Source organism: Leopardus geoffroyi, chromosome B1 (genome assembly GCF_018350155.1).
Source record: "Leopardus geoffroyi isolate Oge1 chromosome B1, O.geoffroyi_Oge1_pat1.0, whole genome shotgun sequence".
In the NCBI taxonomy this organism is placed as follows: domain Eukaryota; kingdom Metazoa; phylum Chordata; class Mammalia; order Carnivora; family Felidae; genus Leopardus; species Leopardus geoffroyi.
Window position 1 is genome coordinate 30,659,198 of NC_059327.1, and position 16,324 is coordinate 30,675,521.

General features: G+C 42.9%; 1 protein-coding gene across 2 annotated transcripts in view; it reads right to left on the reverse strand.

Annotated features, from left to right (window-relative positions):
* FUT10 (fucosyltransferase 10) overlaps positions 1-16,324 on the reverse strand; it is an 80,779-nt gene that overhangs the window by 48,881 nt on the left and 15,574 nt on the right. The window lies entirely within an intron of this gene.

A 16,324-nucleotide genomic window follows, 5' to 3' on the forward strand; every position in this document is an offset into this window, starting at 1 on the left:
ATTGACTATGCCTCAGGCTATGTTTTGCACTTTACATGAATTATCTTAAAACTTCATAAACACTCTACAGAAATTGGAATTATCCTCATACTACGAATGAGGAAAGAAACTTAATGAGGTTCAGAAACAGTGCTAATGTCACACATCTAATGAGTCAGCTCTGCTCTCACTGACCGCCTGCCTCCAGGGTTTTCCATTACACCATAGTTTCTCAAGCAATTTGGGAGTAGACAATTTGGTTACGGTTGTGGCTCTCCCTGCCAAAATCAGGCCACAATTATTTCTGCAAAGCATGGAAATGTATAATATTAGACCTGCCTTTGTGCATGACAAGAGAAGTTCTTTCTGTCAGAGTATTTCAGAATAGTTTGCTAGTATACAACAACTTTCAGCTTCTTTCTTCCAAGAAATGACGTATATAAAGTAATATAAAGTAGAGCATTATGGGTGTTACCAAGTAGATACATACTTTGTCCAACTCATAACAGAAATGCACAAAGCAGTTGAGGAGGAGGAGGGGATGACAACAACAAAAATGTTGGCTAGAAAATAAGGGACAGGAGCTATGAGTACAAGGAACAAGGGTGGAAAACACTTGACCTTAATTAAAATAAAAAAAATAATAATAACCCAGTCCATATTTCCATATGTAAGCTGAGCAAATCTTTCCCATGTCCCAAAACTCACCACCTACTACCTCACCACCACAATTACCAGCCACCATTTCATATACTGACTGTGACCTGACAAAATCACCCGCTTGTGTGAGCAGCACAGTGTCCTGCTACCCTCTGTCAATATGAAGACAGAGCACTCACTAAAAGGATCAAAGTTATATAGGATGAGCAAAAGCAGAGGTAAAGTGGTTGCCACGGAAAGCAAAAAGGCTCATTTCATCTCTATGCTTTCAATTCCTCTCCATATACTGGTGACCCAACCAGGGTATATTTGGAAAACTGAATCGAGAGGTTGAAAATAGGCTACCTGGGAAATGAGAGTGTGAACATGTTCCTTCCCTTCAAACTATGGCACGACGTAGCTAACAAGCCTACAGACTGACTGCTCGACGGCATGGATGAAAATAAAAACTAGAGTTTAGTGGCCTTGAGAATAAAGAGAAATATGGGCCACCCTAACTGATCATGGTTCAAAGACTCCAGTCCCTGAAAAACCAGGAGCTTTACAGTCATTGGCCACAGGGGAATCTAATGGGACTGTTTAAAGGAGTCTAGGAACGTGCGCGCTGCAGCAGACAGCGGAATTAAGGAACCCTGAAACCCCCTTCAGCCTCAACAGTTTTATGACAACATGTACATCCCCCTCCCCTCCCAGGGAATGTGCATTCTGGGTACAAGTGCTGCTGGGTGGAGACAGTAGAGGAAGAATTTCTGTCTCACCCCTCTCGGATCCATGCTTTTGCTCGGCATCAGCTAAGTAATAAGAATCTTGCTCTAAGCGGAGGTCTCTGGTTCTGACACTTTCAGACATCACCAGATGCTGTATTAGTCCAACAACTAATGCCCCTGAAAGACCAAACTGTGCCCATGTGGCTGAAAAAATGCCCTAATTGCATAATTCCTGTGAAATAATCATCAAAATTCACATGTCCAATTACAAACAGTTTTCTAATTTCAACATGAGACATTCTTGGAAACTGTCACAAGGCAGATGTCTTAAAGAGGATTTTATTTTCCCAAAGGCATAACGTTATAATTGGATATTCTGTTACCAAAGACTAAGCATGAAATAAATCATAGGCATACACACAAGCAATAACAGGATATAAAACCAAAGATCCATCTATAAATTCCCATGATAGAACTTAGAGATTTTATATTAAGACATAAAACATTAGAGGCAGAAGCCACATAAGAGACCGTCTAGGAGCCATTCCCAATACCCCTCACTCCCAAGACTAGCCACACCATTATTTCTTGGGAAGTTTGATAACGAACACAGATTCCTAGACCTCATTTCCAGAGAGGTTGATTTGGTATGGAATAAGAAACAAAATTCTGTACTTTTCTTTTCATTTTTCCAGGTGATTCAAAAGACTCTAGGGGGCTGGGGGCGGGGGGTAGAGTGGAGAATGACCATATAAATGAGACTGGATGTTTTTCTCCTAGATTTTCTGACTAGATGCCAATGGCTTCAGCAGTAAACAAATGTTAATGTTTTGGCAGCGAATTATATGACTACCGGTTGCATACTTTTAATCACGGCTCTTCACATGCAACTAAAAAATATAGTTACCAATGCTACGGATATCAAGGTTAGATGTCTGCACTCAGGAAAGTAAAATATGCAGATGTCAATAACTTTAAGGATTAAATATTTATGTGCCCGTGGAAGCAAAATATTTAGTGATCAATAATTTATGACCGATTGTTTTTACCCATCAGAGGGGAAATGAATAGCTGCATTTGCGTTTTTTATGCATCACAGTCGTGGTAAGTAAGTGGATACCATGAGGTTGAACTAAGTGTCTGAAAGGCCAAGGAGTTCAATGAACAAGTACAGTTAATTTTTCTCTTTGGACGTGCGTATACGAAAATAGACACCACGAAGACACCAAGACATCCATTCTATCTTCAAATCACATCTCAAACCCACCCCTGTCTTTCTCCACTACCTCCTACCCTGATCCAAAGCAGCATCATTTCCATTTCTTTCATGGAAACTGTCTTGCTTCCACCTTCACATTCTAATCCATTCTCCATGGAGAAGCCATCGGGTATCTTTGCAAAAACATAAATCAGAAAAAAGCAAAACAAAACTCAGATCACAGCAACCCTGTTTAAATACTTTCCCATCGCACTTAGAATACAACCAGACCTCTCACCCTGTCCTATGGAGCCCTTTACCACCAGGCCCCTGCCGGCCACTCAAATCTCATCTCCTACACTCTACCCTCACACCCCTGGTTTTCCTGCCGCAACAACCTTCTTCCTGACCCTCCTTCCTATCAAACTCCTTCCCACTGTCCTATGCATCAGCTGCTCCCTCGATATGGAATTAACCCCCTCTAAATCATACACAGGTCTGTCTCCTCCTATCTTTCAAGTCTCACGCTCATAGAGCCTCCCCAATTACTCCAAAGCCAAAATGCTCATGCCTAGCTGGTAGCAACCGACTTAGATATTTTGTAAGCTCTAGAGGGCAGAGCCTGCTGTATTTACCACTATAACCCCAGCACCCAGCACAGGGCAATGCATATAATAAATATTTCTTAGACGCCAGTTGTATAAATGAATGAGGAGCAGACCCTGACATCAGCAAGCCATACATCCTGAGACATTTCCAAATTCTCCCAAGACACAAATACAGTAGCACACAATGTCCCCAGAACGTGGAGCTATGTGGACTATTTGACATAGATCCAGACTGTAAGGTTAGTCCAGTGTCCTACTCTTTGATCCTAAATAGCTATCTTCTGCCCAATAACCTCTGTTTCATAAAACGCTTCGCTTTGCCTTCGTTTTGTTTCACTGTCAGCCCTAGTAGTTTACCACCTTCAGAGAGGTTACTTTGTCACTAATACAAAAGTTTTTAAGGTTTCTTTGTTGTTGTTGTTGCTGGGGGGGGGGAGGGGGGGAGTCACATAACTAGTTAGCATGCCAGAGTCTTGTTCCCAGAGATTTCCAGCATAGGCAACAAATACATAATACGAAGCCAGCTGAGAGATGGACCCTGGCTGTTCCTGTCCGGCGGGCATGTGACTCTCCCTACCGTCCCATCTCTCAAAGTCCGAGACACTCAGTCTGCACCCTAGAACTATCTAGATGGGGTAGATCAAAATGTGAATGCAAAATCAGTGAAAACAAAGGGTCTCCCATACTCTCTTCAGTTTAAGTTGTTTTTGTTTGGCTTTGTCTTTTTTAAAGAGCAAAGAGAACACATCGGTGGAAGCAAAATGGTTTTACTCGGGTGCCTATGAGCACTGCGGCTGTCTGCTCTGGAAGATAGGGAGCTGCCAGCTTGTCTGGGTGCCAACCAACCCATTGGCCCAAATTTGCTCAAGCTGCAATAATAAAATCTGTCCCGCGCCTCATGCCAGTAAGAAGGAAAGTGCTTGACTTCTGGCACTGGTTACTTCTGTGCTTCCTTCCAGATTTTTAAGGTTAACCTGAGACACGCTTTCAGATTTTTAGCCATTTGCTCTTCCTTCAATCTTTATATTACCACACGCTATCAAAGAACAGGGAGGGTTAAAAAAGAAGAGAGAGGCTAAGTCAGAAAGCAGGCAAAGAGGTTTCCCGCCCTGCCTGAACAGCCCTTAAAACTAACCATTATGAGGCTCCCCAAAGCCTTTGCCGTTACACCAAATTAAATCTAGCAAAATTCAGTTGATTCATCATTTTATGTGGAGAGACTGAAAATCAAGTAATATTAATATGCAATTTTTTCATGGAAGGAAATGAGTATGTTAGCTAGAAGAAATATTAGTGTCTTTACATAATTAACACTCTTCCCAAAGGTATCCTGATAAAAGCAGAAAAGCCTAGGAATTGGATAATTTATTAATAACTGTTCTCACTGTCCTTGTGCTTAACTATCTCCCAAGACAAAATATCTTTGTTAATTAAATTTTATTTATACCAAATTAATACCCGCACATAGCTTTAAAAGTGAATCGTTTTATCAGGCCATTAATACCAGACTGCCCCATGCTCATTCCCCTTCCCACGTGCCAGAAGTCACCACTCCAATTCTTTCAGGTGTTTCTTCTGTATTCACGCTTCAAAAATATCTAATTAACACACTTAATAGGCTATTCCTTGATTTTTCAGTTTTGGATGATACCTACTGTCTTGCCGCTATGGAAGGTGTAGATTGAACTTGCCCAGGTCGCCCTTCCCCCACACATTTGTCTTCCCTCCTCATCCATTTTTTTCTTTTCTTCTTTTAAGTTTTTATTCAAATTCCAGGTAGTTAATACATGGTGTAGTATTAGTTTCAGGTGTACAATATAGTGATTCAACACTTCCATATACCAGCCAGTGCTCATCACAAGTGCCCTCCTCAATCCCCATCACCTATCCCACCCGTCCCCCACCCACCCGCCCTGTGACTCTTCATCCATTTTTGATTAAGTGTGTAGCCAGTGTTTTCATTATTACAGGCACAAATATTATTTGCTGCTGAGCCAAACCAGTGTGTTATCATTACATTTTCTTTCTTGAAAATTTTTCTTTTGTCTTGTTTTCAAATCTCTGGCCAATTCCTCCCACACGTTCCAAAAGCCCTAAAAAACGCCTATTAAGTCAATCTCCCGCATGGACAAACTGACATATCCCTGGCAGATTTTGAGCCTCCCACACAAGAGATTCTGAGGATGTTGAAGGGGGGCCCAGGCCGTTAGGACTCTGTTTGAGGTCACCATAGGTCACCATGACCTCAGGGTGAGCTGGGTTTGGGAACCACTCATCTACAGCAAAATAAATAAGGTCATAAACTCTCAAGTTTCCGAAACTTAAGTGGCAGAGGATTTGGGCTTGGTTCTCCACCATTCCAGCATCACTTGAAGACCCTGTCTAGAGATGGAAACGAATTTGACACAAGTTTAGAGAATGACCCACACTTTATACTACATGAACGATCAACAAAACTGTCACAACTCGCACTGAAAGGGCCAAGAGTTTGGCTTTTTCACTTTCCAACAAATGACCTTGACACGTGCATGCTGGGCATTATGAAGACTGAATGCCTCTGTTCTCATGACAGCTATTCTCTTGTTACGCATCCTGGCCGCCAGATCTGCTTTAGTTAAAGCAAGAATCAATCACACCCAACTGATATGATACAAGTTACAACACAACTGTCCCCCAGGTGACCATGCCGACTTTCTGCAGCATCCAGCGTGTGGCATCTGTGCTGTGTGTCCACATCTGCAGGCAGCCAGGGTAATGTTCATCCTCTTAATTACAAAATTAGGAAGTAACATGTTACTAAGAAAATAGCTAAAAGAGTCAAAAGTGATTGCTTCGAGGGACTAGAAAAGGAGGGCAGATTCTACTGTTTTTTTTTTTGAACTAAGCCTTGTACCAGAAAGTTTAATTCAATCATGCACAGGAAAAAATTTGATAAAACAGAATTTAAATAAAACAGGGTGTTAATCATAGGGTCAAACGAACTCATTCAAAAAGAATGCCAGGTACAACGTGGGTAGGTTATATAACATCTCAAGACCCAGTGAAGGTAAAAATACCAGTGTCCTCGTTTCCTCCCCATCTCTACGTGAGGATCAGGCTGGTTTCACTTATTCATTCAACAATGTTTCCTAAAGCCCACCAGGCACCAGGCACTGTTCTACATCGTGGGATGACAGCAGTGAACAAAACGAAGTTCTTGGTCTTCCCATAGTTAGATTCTAACGTGGGGAGACCACAGATAACTGGCCCCAAGTGAATAGGAGAATTTTGGGGGTAATGGGTGCCACGAACAGAAAATAAAGCCAGGCAAGGCTTTATGCCATTGGAGAGTGGTGCCGGAGAGAGCACTACCTCAGAAAGAAGGTGGGGAAAGAGGCGTCTCTGAGGAAGCATCGCTCGCAGAGACCTGACTGGTGGGAAGGAATGAGCCAGGGGAGCACATCCCAGGGAGAGAAAGCGTAAGTGAGAGATTCAGAGGCTGGAAAGGCTTCCCTTGTGTGGGGGAAGCAGCTCAGGGTACAGAGGGGTGAGCACAGTGAGCCTCAAGAACCGAGCGTGGCAGAGCCCGGCAGTCTCAGAGGCCACACGCTAAGGATCTGGAGTAGTAACGAGATGAGACGTCCCTGGGGGGTCTGGGCAGAGCTCTGGGACTGGCTTTATCCTCTGTGAAGTATCTCACAAGTAATTATTGAAGTAAAAGTAAAATATCTATCTACAATAAGAGGTTTGGGGCGCCCGGGTGGCTCAGTTGGTTAAGTGTCCGACTCTTGATTTCAGCTCGGGTCATGATGTCATGGTTCGTGAGTTCGAGCCCCACGTTGGGCTCCATGTGGACAGCATGGGGCCTGTTTGGGATTGTCTTCTCTCCCTCTCTATCTGCTCCTCCCCCACTCATGTTTGGTCTCTCTTTCTCTCTCTCAAAATAAATAAACATTTTAAAAAATGAATCAAATAAAATAAGGTTTGATTATGGCAAATATATATATATATATATATATATATATATATATATAGAGAGAGAGAGAGAGAGAGAGAGAGAGAGAGAGAGACAGATAAATATAAACACATATACATTTGTATACACATCTTGTACATAACACACAATCTATCACCCGGTTATTATGAGCTTCTTTTCATGTTCAACTTTGTTACTGCCCACTTCCAATTTCTTTGGAAAGAAATTAAGTCCATTTCTTTCCAATCTCCCAAATAAGTCTTAATCTGGCATGCTATTAGCAACAATTACCTACTGATTCAATGCATGGGGCCCAAGAGCAGGTCAAAATTTTTGTCTAGAGACAAAAATTACTAAGAACCAACACATAAGGGATGAGATGAGCAGAAATCTCTAGCCCTGAGCACGGTTCATGGATGCGTCACTCATGAAGTCAGAGAGAGCCACATAAGGGAATCTATGGAGGCTATCACAACAAATGTGATATAATCATGCTCAACTGAATTTGTTTTCTGGGCTTCTCCAGCACACGGCAAGGGGCCTGGAAAGGGGTTGTTCTCTACAGAAACCCTGTATAACTTGATGTTGGAATAGAAACCAATAGGACATATACCGAGATTCAAAGTAATTGTGAGACAGAACACATAGTTGTCCCCGCTCTCCGAATTTATGCACGGCACGAAGGAGAACTTGTTCTGTGATTCTTGGATTCCACAACAAGGTCAAGAATACTGAGAGGGATGAGAGAGCAGAGCCTGTAAGGACACTGTTGAAGAGTTTCTAAGGAAACTCTTCTATGAGCCCTGCTCTGAACCCCCTGCTTCCACAGGGCTACCTGGGGAACTCCTCTGAAATATGTAGTATGTTCTTGCAACTTAGAGCCCATGGAGGCAAAGGAGGACTGTGGGCCAGGGCTGGGCTCCCCCAACCCATCTTGCTAGAAAAATCTAGAGGGTGAGGGGGAGTAACCTGCCTATATGACCGGAGGGCTGTGTGCCTGTGATCCCAGAGCTAGGAACTAGTCAAGACAGATGTGGGGAGCAGGTGGGGAGTCTTGAGTTTTCCTACTAGAGCCCTGCGGCGGACAAAGAGAGCTCAGCAAAGAGAAGCTGGATGTGTTCCACAGGGGCTGAAAAGCTGTCTGACTTCCCAGGGCAGAGATGCAGCTTCCTGAGAAAGGAAACTGTAGAAGTCCAGCGGGGAAATTCCAAATGCCATGAAAATGCCCCAGGATAGAAAAAGTATACTTTATCATCTACCCAGCCCGCTCAAGGACACCAGCTCTAACCACCTGCCAAGTTCAGGAGACGTGAAGCCACACAGCCAAGTAAGAAATGTCCCATCTCCTTAATTCTCTTCCATCTCCTCACTGCCGCTCTACCAGGCTCCGGAAAGCAGCTGGTGATGGAGGCAGAGGGAACAAGCAGAGCGTAGAGAGCAGAAAGAACACAGGTGCCTTTAGCAGGGTGCCCGGCTTGTAGCATGAAAGAGGTCCAAGCTGGGGAAAGCAGCAAGATGCTACACGACGCTGGTTCAGAGTCGGGATGGGCTTCTTCACGGGACTGAACGAGCCACTTACTAAGCTTGAAACTGCACATACAACTTAAAATGACCATAAAACTGTCCACTTCCTGGGGCGCCTGGGTGGCTCAGTCAGTTAAGCATTCGACTCTTGGTCTTGGCTCAGATCATGGTGTCATAGTTCATGAGTTCGAGTCTCACATCGGGCTCTGCGCTGACGCTGTGAAGCCTGTTTGGGATTCTGTCTCTCCTCTCTGCCCTTCCCCTGCTTACGTGTGCTCTCTCAAAATAAATAAACTTAAACAAAAATTGTCCATTTCCTAAGAGTGAGCACAAGAGCTGGAGATCTGCTAGACTCTCCAGTTAGGGGATGGGGAAAATTAACCCCCTGAATAAGGTTCTAAAGAGCTCAGAAAAACATAAAGAATGTGTGTTTATCTCATTCGATAACTCATGCTTGTTCACTGTACAGGCCATGAAAAAATGAATAAATGAATGAATGAATGAACAAATGAAACATTTACAAAAGAGTGAACATTTGCATGAAGACGTGGAAAATGGAAATGAATGGTAACCAGATTCACTGAGGATCTAGCGTTTCTGGAGAAGAAAGATGCTGTATCTGGCATGCCTGCTTTTATGGTGTTGACAGTATGTAGACAGTGTGGTAAAACATTAACAAACAGAGTCTGAGTTGTAGAATCAGATATTCAGGTTCGGGTACATGATCAGGCACTTTCTATCTATGTGACCTTGAGCAAGTCACTTATGTGCTCTGAGCCTGTTTTCTCATCTCTAAAATGGTAATAATAGCTAGGGTACTACACAGTGATATGATGATATTATTTTATTTTAAGTTTACTTATTTGTTATTTTTGAGAGAGAAAGAGAGAGAGAGGGAGAGTGCAAGCAGGGAAGGAGCAGAAAGAGAAGGAGAGAGAATCCCAAGCGGGCTCCACGCTGTCAGCATGGAGCTCGATGCAGGGCATGATGATTTAAATTTTCTTTTTAATGTTTATTTATTTGTGAGAGAGAGAGACAGACAGACAGACAGAGCATGAACAGGTGAGGGTCAGAGAGAGAGGGAGACACAGAATCTGAAGCAGGCTCCAGGCTCTGAGCTGTCAGCACAGAGCCCGATGCAGGGCTCGAACTCAAGAACCGTGAGATCATGACCTGAGCTGAAGTCAGACGCTTAACCGACTGAGCCACCCAGGCGCCCCAGGGCATGATGATTTCAAATAAGAGAATACACGGAGAGTATTTGGTGCCTGGCACAGAGTGGGCATTGATAATGGCAGCGATCATTACTACTCTCTGTTAGGGACAGAGGAAGCCAATTAAAATGTTTCCCGTAATTCTAAGCTCACCAAGCAACCTTACGATTCTCATTCCATTTTCTGGCAAACTTGATTACTTGGCAGACATACCCTGAATAATGAACAGCAGTACTCCTGTAACTGTGAAGATAACACCCTAATAAATCACTTTTTTAGTATAAGCACAAGTCTCCATTTGGAATATTTGGATCGCCATTCATTGAAGTCTGACTAATGCTTGGTGACAGATGAGGACTGACTCAAAAGGCCCTTTCTCAAGAGCGGGGCCCCCACTCCTACACCCCTCTCTTTTAAATTATACGTGATCACACTAAGACACTGAAAAATCCCAAAGTGTCTTTTATAATTTTTTTTTTAATATTTATTTTTGAGAGAGGCAGAGCATGAGCAGAGAAGAGGGGCAGAAAAAGAGAGAGACACAGAATCTGAAGCAGACTCCAGGCTCTGAGCTGACAGCACAGAGCGTGACACGGGGCTCGAACCCATGAACCACAGGATCATGACCTGAGCCGAAGTTGGATGCTTAACCGACTGAGCCACCCAGGTGCCCCACCAAAGTGTCTTTTAAAACAAAGAAAGCATCTACTGTATTTGCTATCATTTGTTCTAAATATATTTCATTACAACACTCTGAGAACTGGTAATGTGTAGATGGCTTACAATAGAAACACCTTCTCACTCAGGAGACCTTTTTAATACCAGAACCCCTTGTTCGTTACCATGCTGGGCACAGAGTAAACTAGAAGGCCGATTCCTGTTGCTTTGCTCATGATACTTCCCTGTGTGGGGCTCTCCACACTCTCCTCTGCTAAAAACCTCCCTTTTAACTCCAGTTCTTGAACAAGTCTTCCGGAATGATACTACCCACTTCTGATTATTCCTTTACTCCTAAGCCTTCTCTGAGGTTGAAAATATAATTTGGACTCTATCATCTCATGCTTTTCCATGAAGAGAAAGTTCTGGCTCCTACCACCCACGTAAGTAACGGACAACAAGCCTTTCCACTCTGTACTTTACTTCCCTCTTCATCAAAATAGATAGGATTCCTACCTACCAGGCTGTTTTGAGAAGGAAATGAGATCATATTCAAGAAGGGCGGGGTGGGGGTGGGGGGGGGGCCTGGGTGGCTCAGTCAGCTAAGCGTTTGACTCTGGATTTCGGCTCAAGTCATGATCGATCTCACAGTTTGTAAGTTGGAGCCTCGCATTGGGCTCTGTGCTGATGGTATGGAGCCTGCTTGGGATTCTCTCTCTCTCTCTCTCTCTCTCTCTCAAAATAAATAAATAAACTTTAAAAAAATAAAGAAGGTGGTCAGGGGAACAAGGAGCCTGCACCTAGGGTAGAGGTACTGGAACTCCAAGCAGGCACTTAGCACTCGGTCCTGGAGAGCTGCACTGTAGCTGTGCTTGGAGGAGAGCAAATCTGATGTCTTTCCTCTTCACAGCCTCCAGCCTTCATCAAGGGGTGCTGATACCCATATTCCTGAGGAAGGAAAATATTTCAGGAGCCTCCTTGTTTTCTTTCTCCCCACGTATCTGTGTTTACTAAAACTTCTATTTAGAAGCTCACCTAAAACATAAGCAGTTCCCTGCTCTTAAGGACCCCCAATTCTCGTCAAGGGTCCTCTTCCTTCACGAGAGACACCTTTCAAGAGAACTGTCGAAAAACAGAGCTGTGTTTTGCGTTGTGTTTTGAAATCACTATGGTGACAGTTTCTAAGACTACCGTAACTCTTGGACTTTGGGGTTAAAAAAATAATTTATTCCCTTGTGACCCCTTAATTTTTTGTTTCAGAGAATTGTTAACGTAGCTGAAACCTTACATTTCTCAAATGGCTCAAAACAGACACACTATTCACTATATTCATATGAAGTAAATGATTCATATCTAGGAAGAAGAAAAGAAAGTAGGCTACAGAGGAAACAAGCAAACTCAAAAATATCCTGGTTTACAATAGCTTCGAGGTTATATAATCCTCTGAGTTTCCATTTCGCTAAATTAGGTCAGCTTTTGGCACCTGAATCATCGTCCCTGCCTTTTCTTTTTCAATCCTGCCGCACCAGAGTCCCAGGTGCAGTTGTAAGTGACCTACTTAATTAGGATTTGGAGCCCTCAGACAGAAAAATGTGTTGTCTTCGTTCGATTTTGCTCAACAGACCTTCTTAATGAACTGAATTTCTAATTCAGTCCATTAAAAACTGGACATCTTAAGCAATTCCAAAATCCAAATATCCAGGTTTAATTATACTCATGAGTGTGCATTCAAACACGGTGCAGGCCAAAGAGCCATGGATCAGGTATCAGGGCACCTTGGCTCTCCACCCCACTCTGCCGCCAACCCCAGTGTAATCCTGGCACGTCCCTAACCTTCCTGAGCCTCGGTCTTCTCACTCTGATAAAGACAAGGTTAGACTCTCACGTCTTCTGTGCTCAAGGTCTCTATGACTATTTCCTGAGCACCTCCCACATGCAAGGTGGTAGACAGAAGGGGTGGAGGTGTACAAAGATGAGTCGATGTGGCCCTATCAACAAAGACTTTATACAGTATGAAGGAAGGGAAGATCACACAGAAGAAAACCAAATGCCATAGTTACTATACTTGTCTTTATTCCTCATGATTGGTATTGTGCCTGGCATATAGTAGAGGTTGCATCTGATGGAAGGGAATCAGGAATGGTTCACAACGGGTGTTATATTTGAATTGGTTTTAAAAAGCCATTCAATTCTCGGTGGCTCCCTGATACCGTTCTCCACTCTGATGCAAAATCTGAAGCCAACGTTCAAGGTTCTTCACGTTCTGGTCCCTGTATATCATTCAATCTCTATCTCTCTCTTACCCAGAACTAGGTGATAGCTTTGCTGTAGCTCAGATACTTCCCGTAACTTTCTACTTCCGTGCTCACATTCATGCCATTCTTCTACTAAAGGAGTACATACTAAATGTCCTCCAATCTCAACACAATCCAATTCCATTATCTCTCAACATATCAAATTCCTCCTTTTTTATACAGAAGAACTTATGAAGCCTTTCCTGATCCCTCCAATCATATGTTCTGTCTCCCCTCTTTGAAATTCCGCAAGATTTACTGACATTTCTCTTCTGGTATATATACCAATTAGCCCTGCGTTACACCTGGGTAATGTCTTTGTCTCAAGATAATAATCTGTGACATTAGACACTACATTATTCATCCATACTGCCAAACAAATGGTAGGTTATCAGTAGCTTATGTGACAGGGCAAATATAGAAAGGACAGTCTATAACTCAGAAACGGAATAAACAATGGCACTAAGTTAAGAACATTTGTGGCTTATGCCTAAAATGGTGACTTCTGCAGTATGGTTTTTTTTTTGTTTTTTTTTTTAAGTTTATTTACTTTTGAGAGAGAGAGCACAAGCAGGGGAAGGGGACAGAGAGAGAGGGAGACACAGAATCCAAAGCAGGCTCCAGGCTTCGAGTTGTCAGCACAAAGCCCGACATGGGGCTTGAACCCACAAACTGCGACATCATGACCTGAGCCGCAGCCGGACGCTTAACCAACTGAGCCACCCAGGCGCCCCTGCAGTCTGATTTCTGAACATAGTGTTTAGTTGACAGAATCACAGTGGTTATGTTTGGAAGATAGGTTGGATTCAGATTACAGAGCCTTGAATGCCAGGGTAATAAAAATGGCATATATTTAGCACTCAAGGAGAGTCACTGATGGTTTTAGGAGCTGAAGAGTAGCAAAACCTGAGATATGAAAATCAAACCAGAAGCACTCTGGTTGACATACCAGTCTTCTGGGAATTTGGTTGGAAGCAAGTCCATCCCTAAGAGAAGAATTGAGTCTTGGTATACTGATAAAATTAAGTGTATAAACCTGTAGATCTGTGAGTCCTGGAAAGTCACTAAGCTAAATACTGCTGTGTAGGCTCCCGATAACCCAACATTTTAGTATCCACCTGAATAAAAGGAAACAGGCTCAAACCAAAGCATCATTACTAAATTTCCAAACTGGTGAAAAAGAGGACATTCTCTATTTTTTCCAGAGAAGTCAGAGGGGAAGAGAAAACATACTATATACAAAGGATGGGGAATCAAAATAGCCGTGGATTCCTCAGCAACAGCACTTGAAGTTAGAAGACGGGGAAACTGTTTTTCAGATTCAGAAAGAAAAGAATTTCCACCCTAGAATTCTATGCTAAGCCAAACCATCAATGAAGGTGAGAGTAAAATGAACAAATTTTCACACACACAAAGTCTCTGAACGCTTATCTTCCATGCACCTTTCTCAGAACACACTGAAATAAAGATATTAACAAAGAAAAAGAAAAATGGGGCATAAAAGAAACAGGAAAGCCAACGCAAGAGTGAGGCACAAAGAATCCCCAGGTTAACGGGGAGCCAGGACAGCACTTGCGTGCCCAGCACAAAAGGCAACCACTCTAGACTGCAGGAGGTCAGGGATCTCTGGGAGACGTTTCCTTAAGAGTATCTGATGCTACTCCGGGGCAAACAGACTGTGCAGGAAACATCATCTAAGCATGTGACATGGCTCGCTGGGACTACAGAATGATGTAAACACTGAATACTAATCTACCTAAAATAATACACCTTTTTGGGAGGGCTACAGGGATGAGAAATTGAGTAGAGGAGGGGAAAGCAGGGGTGAGGAAGGAAAGTTAAATACTCATCTCCCATAGTAAGAATCAATCTATCCTGTCTAAAACTGAAAAGTCAAGGGGCACCTGGGTAGCTCAGTTGGTTGCATGTCTGACTTCGGCTCAGGTCATGATCTCACAGTTCGTGGGTTCGAGCCCCGCGTCAGGCTCTGTGCTGACAGCTCGGAGCCTGGAGCCTGCTTCCGATTCTGGGTCTCCCTGTCTCTCTGCCCCTCCCCCGCTCATGTTCACTCGCTCTCTCTCTCTCAAAAATAAATAAACATTAAAAAAAATTTTTTTAAATAAAAAAAGTAAAATAAAACTGAAAAGTCAAGAGGTGACAATCTAAGCACATTATTTGGAAATACAGGAGGTCTATGTGCATGAACATGTTAAGAAGTTGTACATGTTTGGGGCACCTGGGTGGCTCAGTCGGTTGAGCGTCTGACTCTTGGTTCCTGCTCAGGTCATGAGCCTGTGGTTTGTGAGTTCGAGCCCCGCATTGGGCTCTGCACTGAAGAGCCTGCTTGGGATTGTCTCTCTCCCCTCTGTCTCTGCTCCTACCTTCCTCGTGCTCTCTCTCTCAAAACAAATTTAAAAATAAAGAAAAGGAAAAAGAAGTTGTAAATGTTTAAAAGACAGCCACTGTGATACAACCACTTGGGATATTGGTCTGGCAGTATCTAATAAACACAGATTCACATCAAATCATTCCACTGCTAGGTGTAAACCCCACAAAATCTCACACATGTACATGGATGGTTTATTGTAGCACTGTTCGTTATAAGTAAGGTTTTTAAAATAACCTAAAGGTCCAACAAGAGAAAAATGGCACGTAGTATGATATATATGTATATATTCATGAAGTGTGATATATATAAATTCAATGTAATACTATACAACAGTGAAAAAATGGATGTCCTGGAGCTCTGAGTATACAACATCAATAAACCTCAAAAACCATGTAAGAGGAAAAGCAAGTAGAGAGAAAAGATAGAAAATTAACATATCACACTATTTGCATAACGTTTAGAATAACACCATATATGTACATATGATATATACACACACATACACACACACAGCAACTTCAGGATCATAATTCCCTCTGGGGTAGGAAGTAGGAAATGAGGTCAGAGAAGGGTTCAGAGAGGGTTTTGATTTTCCTTGTAATGTTTTATTTCTTATGATATATAGTAATACATCAGTCTCCATTATATTATCTATAATTTTTGTGTATAACTGAAGTATTTCTAGGAGCTTCTGTTCAAGTTTGGAAAATTAAACTCATACATTGAATTGTCCATCTCAAAGCACGATTAGAGGACCATAATCCCTTATGCAAACTCACAGCTTCAGGTTTCAGAATTCTGAATTCTTTGGATTTTAGAAGGGAGCATGATACAAGTGCATGTATTACATTGCACGTTCAGTGGGATCTGTAGTCAAATGATGTTCAAAGTGAGTATCTGACACTACCCAGGTGGCTGTTCTCCCTCAGGACAAAGGAGCCACCAGCCTGGCCCCAGGCAAATAGCCCTCACTCCTTAAACCTGCACCGATTCCCTTTGCCCCTTCGCAGAGCAGAGAGGGGAGGCAAGTGAATGGGGACAGCAGCAGGCGTCTGGGAAGAATGTGGACTCTGCTATGTCCAGATTTGTGAGTACCTAGAACTTCCCTGACTCCTGACTTACACCAGGTCACCACTGCC